The sequence below is a fragment of the Sciurus carolinensis genome, unplaced genomic scaffold (genome assembly GCF_902686445.1).
Source record: "Sciurus carolinensis unplaced genomic scaffold, mSciCar1.2, whole genome shotgun sequence".
Taxonomy (NCBI): domain Eukaryota; kingdom Metazoa; phylum Chordata; class Mammalia; order Rodentia; family Sciuridae; genus Sciurus; species Sciurus carolinensis.
In genome coordinates this window covers 577,020-583,199 of record NW_025920166.1, presented here as the reverse complement: position 1 = coordinate 583,199, position 6,180 = coordinate 577,020, and positions in this window count along the sequence as shown.

Sequence of the window (6,180 nt, the reverse complement as noted above, 5' to 3'; positions counted from 1 at the left end):
TGCAGGTGCTCCACAAGGAAGTTGCCTCTGTAGGGTTGGTGACCCTCAGGTGGGGTATATTCCTTGATAGTGGGCAGAGGTGCCTCCACTTGTTGACCAATGATCATCCAAAGGGGAACTAGGCTGCGGGCTGAGGCAAGGCCTGTTTGAGCCTGTGTCTCTGGTTTTACCATTCTTGTGGGAAAACCTCACCTGGCACAGAAGATTCACCTGGTGGGAAGATTTCGCTGGTCAGTTCCCCTCCTAGAGGTTCCCCTCAATCTACAACTACCACCTGGGCAGGACTGTCTTCCTCTGCAATGTTCCCAGGGGCCCAGACCTACCTCCTGGGTCTGGGAGCCTCACCCTTCACAGATGAGTCTCCTTAGGCTGCCTCTCCTCAGAGAATCTGCCCGCAGTCCTGGAAACTTCGCTCCGCCCCTAGGCGTGTCTCTCTGCCGCTCTTCCACCAAGAAGCCAGTCCTGGGACCCTGCTGTGCACCTAATCGCCTGGCTATGCAGCCCCTCCTCTGAGCAGCCACCTGGAGCCCTGTACAATAGCTCCGAGAACCAGAGACCTGCCACACACTTCTTCCTCCGGACAGCTGCCTGGTGTTCCGACGCAGTCACTAGGAGTCCAAGCAACTCACTTCGCGTCTCCTCCTCTTGCCAACCGCCCGTAGCCCTAGGCAGTCACTCTGAGTCCAAGTGACCCACCCTGTTCCTCCTCCTCCTCGGGGTAGTCCCCCTAGGTGTTCAGTAGCAGTCGCTCGGAGACCAAGCGACCCACCACGCTCCTCCTCCAGGCAGTCCACTGGTGTTCAGGAGTGGTCGCTTTGAGTCCAAACAACTCACCACTCACCTCCTCCTCTGGCAACCGCCTGTGACTCTGATGCAGTCACTCGTAGTCCAAGCAACCCGCCACACTTCTTCTCTTCCTCCTGGCAACCCCTCGGTGTTCAGAAGCGGTCGTTCTGAGTCCAAACAGCTCTTCACGCAGCTCCTCCTCAGGCAGCCGCCCGGAGCCCCAGTGGTTGCTCCGAGTCCAAGCACTGTGCTGAGCCGCCTCCTCTATGATGATCCCAGTTGTCTGTGTTTACCATTCCAGCATGGGGGAGGGGTGTCTAGCCGAGCAACTCTACTTCACAAAGTTCCCTGCATTTCGGGGCTACCACCCCATCCGGGACGCCTCCCCAATGGGAGAGACTCACCCGGCAGCTTTGAGTTGGTCCCAAGTCTCTCACTATCTCCCCTTTTGAATCCTGCATCCTGGAGCAACATGAAATGTGGCCGCCCTCTAGTCCGCCATCCTGAAAACCCTCATCATTGGGATTTTAATTAGAATTGCATTGAATCTGTATATCATTTTTGGCAGTATGGCCATTTTGACAATATTAATTCTGCCTATCCAAGAACATGGGAGATCTTTCCATTTTCAAAGGTTTTTTTCTAATTTCTTTCTTTAGTGTTCTGAGGTTCTCATTGTAAAGGTCGTTCACCTCTTTTGTTAGATTGATTCCCAAGTAGTTTGTTTTTTTCAAAGCTTTTGTGAATGAGGTAGTTTTCCTAATTTCTCTTTCTGAATACTCATCACTTATGTAAAAAACTGCATTAGATTTATGAGCATTGTTCTTATAGCCTGCTACTTTACTGAATTCTCTTATGAGTTCTAAAAGCATTCTGGTGGAAATTCCTGGTTCCTCTAAATAGATATTCACATCCTCAGCAAATACAGATAGTTTGAGTTCTTATTTTCCTATTCATAACACTTTAATTTCTTTGGTCTGTCTAATCGCTCTGGTTAGGCTTTCAAGAACAAGGTTGAATAGAAGTGGTGAAAGAGGGCATCCCTGCCTTGTTCCATTTCTCAGGGGAGTGCTTCAGTTTTTCACCATTTAGAATGATATTGGCCATGGGCTTAGCATAGATGTCCTTTACAATGTTAAGGAACGTTCCCACTATCCCTATTTTTTCTAGTGTTTTGAGCATGAATTGATGCTGTATTATATCAAATGCTTTTTTTGCATCTATCAAAATAATCATATGATTTTTGACTTTAACTCTATTGATATGGTCAATTACATTTATTGATTTCTGAATGTTGAGCCAAACTTGCATCCCTAGGGTAAAATCCACTTCATCGTGGTGCACTATCTTTTTAATATATTTTTGTATGCGCCTTGCTGAAATTTGTTTGAGAATGTCTCCATTGCTGTTCATTAAGGATAGTGGTCTGAAATTTTCTTTCCTCGATGTGTATCTGTCTGGTTTAGGTATCAGGGTGATATTGGCTTCACAGAATGAGTTTGGGAGGGTTCACTTCATTTCTATTTCATGGAATATTTTGAGGAGTATTTGAATGAACTCTTCTTTAAAGGTTTTGTAGAACTTGCCTGAGAACCCATCTGATCCCAGACTTTTGTTTGTTCGTAGGTTTTTGATGACTTCTATTTCATTACTTCAAACTGATCTTTTTAAATTTTTTATGTCCTTCTGGTTAAGTTTAGGTAATTCATAGGTCTCTAGAAACCTATTGATGTCTTCAAAATTTTTTGTTTTTTGGAGTATAGATTTTCACAATTGCTTCTAATTATGTTTTGTATTTCAATTGTAGCTGTAGTGATATTTTCTTGTTCATTGCGAATTTTAGTAATTTGAGTTTTCTCTCTCCTTCTCTTTGTTAGTATGGCTAAGGTTTTATCAATTTTATTTATTTTTTCAAAGAACCAACTATTTATTTTGTTAATTGTGGGAGCGTCCGGAATTCTATCCAGTGCTTGACATAGATCCTCTGGAGGATGATTGCAAAGGCTCATCTTAAAACGAATTGCCGGATGTTTTGCTCCAAAGCATGGTGTTTTTTCTGCTGTGTTTTTCTGATAATATATTACTCATTTCAGTCTGAATGGATTGCTTAAGGGGATGAAGGGAATACAACAAAAATTCCAGAAAATATTACCTACAATCTGAATAACAATGGGTCTTTACCACTAACAAAATTAAAAATAATTTTGCAACCGTACAATGAGTCCCTGAAAGAATCTGGAGAAAATAGTTGTAGATCTGCCTTTGTCTCTAACAGGCTGGTTAAATTTTAACGATGGTTTTGTTCATGATGGTTTTGTTGTGATATTTCATAATCACTATTTCATAGAGGTGGTGAGGTAAAAGAATAAGGTTTCATAACATTCCTTCCTTCCTACAGAGAATATATCACCCCTGTAATAAACGTTGGTACACAATTACAATTGGGACCACTGCCCTACTGTACCCCTTAACTCAGCAATTCAGATATTAACCAGATGGACCTAGTAGAGATAGTCACATGAGATTACTTGTCTATTGTTTTAACCACGAGAATAATAAGAATAGTCTTAGGTCACATAGAGTTTAGATATTAAGGAAGTAAATATTGTATTAGTTCACCGACATAGTTAGATATTCTTAAAACAATTGTGATTAGGTAAGGATGATCTGTAAGGTTATTGTTTTCTCATAATTTTCTGTTCCTTGTTAAAAACAATTTCTGCCTATGCTTTGAAAACTTCTTTAATATTAACCACAAGACTGCCATTATAGCCTGAAGAAAAATGTATATAAACCCAGCCTTCCCCAGAATAAAGTGGGATTGATTGCACCAGAACTAGAGTCTGTGTCTTTCATTTTCCATCCATTGCCGACGCTGTCTCCCCACGCCCTGTTACTGGTGTGGAACCCATGGACTCCTGCTAGGGCTGGACCCCGGCAGTTAATTTTTTCAAATTTTTCTTTTGTTTCAATTTCATTGATTTCAGCTCTGATTTTAACTATTTTCTGTCTTCTAATACTTTTGGTGTTGCTCTGTTCTTCTTTTTCTAGGGCTTTGAGCTGTAGTGTTAGGTCATTTATTTGTTGATTTTTTCTTCTTTTATTGAATGTCCTCCATGAAATAAATCTTCCTCTAAGTACTGCTTTCATAGTGTCCCAGAGATTTTGATATGATATGTCTTTTTTCTTGTTTACTTCTAAGACTATTTTTATTTTCCTCCTGATGTCTTCTATTATCCATTCATCATTCAATAGCATATTTTTTAATCTCCAGGTTTTGTAGTATTTTCTGTTTTTTTTTCTGTCATTTACTTCTAATTTCAATCCATTATTATCTGATATAATCAAAGTAATATCTCTATCTTCTTGTATTTGCTAACATTAGCTTTATTTCATAATATATGGTCTATTTTAGAGAAGGATCCATGTGCTGCTGAGAAGAAAGTGTATTCCCTCTTTTGGTTGGTATATTCTATATATATCGGTTAAGTCTAAATTGTTGATTGTGTTATTGAGATCTGTTTTTGCTATTCAATTTTTGTTTGGAAGATCTGTCCAGTGATGACAGAGGTGTGTTAAAATCACCTAGTATTATTGTGTTGTTGTCTATATGATTTCTGGAGTTGAGAAGGATTTGTTTGACATATATGGATGAAGCAATGTTTGGGGCATAGATATTTATGATTGTTATGTCTTGCTGATTTATGCTTCCCTTAAGCAGTGTGAAATGTCCTTCTTTATCCCTTCTGATGAGTTTTGTCTTGAAGTCCACATTATCTGAAAAGAGGATTGATACTCCAGCTTTTTTGCTGTGTCCATGTGCATGGTATTTTTTTTTCCCATCTTTTCACTTTTAGTCTGTGGGTATGTCTTTCTATGAGTCTCTTGCAGGTAGCATATTGTTGGATCTTTCTTTTTAATCCAACCTGCCAGTCTATGTCTTTTGATTGATGAGTTCAGGTCATTAACATTCAGGGTTATTATTGAGATATGATTTGTATTCCCAGTCATTTGGCTCATTTTTGTTTATTGATAAGACTTGGTTTCTCCTTTATTTGGCTGTTCCTTTAGGCTAGTTCCTCCCTTTGCTGATTTACATCGTTATTTTTCATCTCTTCCTCATATAATATTTTGCTGAGAATGTTCTGTAATGCCAGCTTTCTTTTTGTAAATTCTTTTAGTTTTTGTTTATCATGGAAGGATTTTATTTAGTTATCAAATCTGAAGGTAAGTTTTGCTGGGTATAAGTTTCTTGGTTGGAATCCGTTTTCTTTCAGGGCTTGAAAAATGTTGTTCCAGGCCCTTCTAGTTTTTAGGGTCTGGGTTGAAAAATCTGCTCATATTTTTATGGTTTCCCCCTGAATGTAATTTGATTCTTTTTTCTCACAGTCTTTTAAATTCTGTCTTTATTTTGTATGTTAGGTATTCTCACTATAATGTGCCTTGGTGTGGATCTGCTGTAATTTTGTATAGTTGGAGTCCTATAAGCTTCTTGTACTTGATTATCCATTTCATTCTTCAGGTTTGGGAAATTTTCTGATATTATTTCATTGAATAGTTTGTTTATTCCTTTGGTTTGTTTCTCTTTGTCTTCCTCAATCCCAATAATTATTAAATTTGGCTTTTTGATGATATCCCATAATTCTTATAGATTCTGTTCATGATTTCTTCCCATCTTCTCTGTTTGGTGTACTTTGTTTTCAAGATTAAATATTTTGTCTTCAATGTCTGAGGTTGTGTCTTCCAGGTGTTCTATTCTATTGATTATGCTTTCTATGGAGTTTTTAAGTTGGTTTATTGTTGCCTTCATTTCAAGGATTTGTTTGGTTTTTTTTTTAGTATCTCTAACTCTTTCTTGAAATGATCTTTTGCTTACTGTATTTGATCTTTTAACTGTTGATTGCTGTGATCATTCATTGTCTGCATTTGCTCTTTCATCTCCTATGTGCTTCCCTGATGGTTTTAATTATGTACATTCTGAACTCGCTTTCTGACATTTCTTCTGCCATGCTGTCCTTGGGTTTTATTGATATAGCATCTAGGTTTGTTTGGTATATTTTCTTCCCTTGTTTTCACATATTGGCCAGTTATCAGTGGGATTAAGATATTGCAGATTTCCTCTATTGTCTTATAGTCGACCCTGCTTCGAGAAGTTGCCTGCACACCAGGCCTGCCGCTGGCGGGAGCCTGGCTATGTGCAGAAGGGGGAGCCTGGCTGTTCACGGAAGACTCACTGTCTGGCCCTGCTCTGAGAAGCTGCCTGCAGACCAGGCATTCCTCCGGAGGGAGCCTGGATGTGCACGGAATTGGGAGCCTGGTTGTTCATGGAAACCTCTCACTGCCTGACCCTGCTCCAAGAAGCTGCTTGCAGTCCAGACCCGCTGCTGGTTCCTG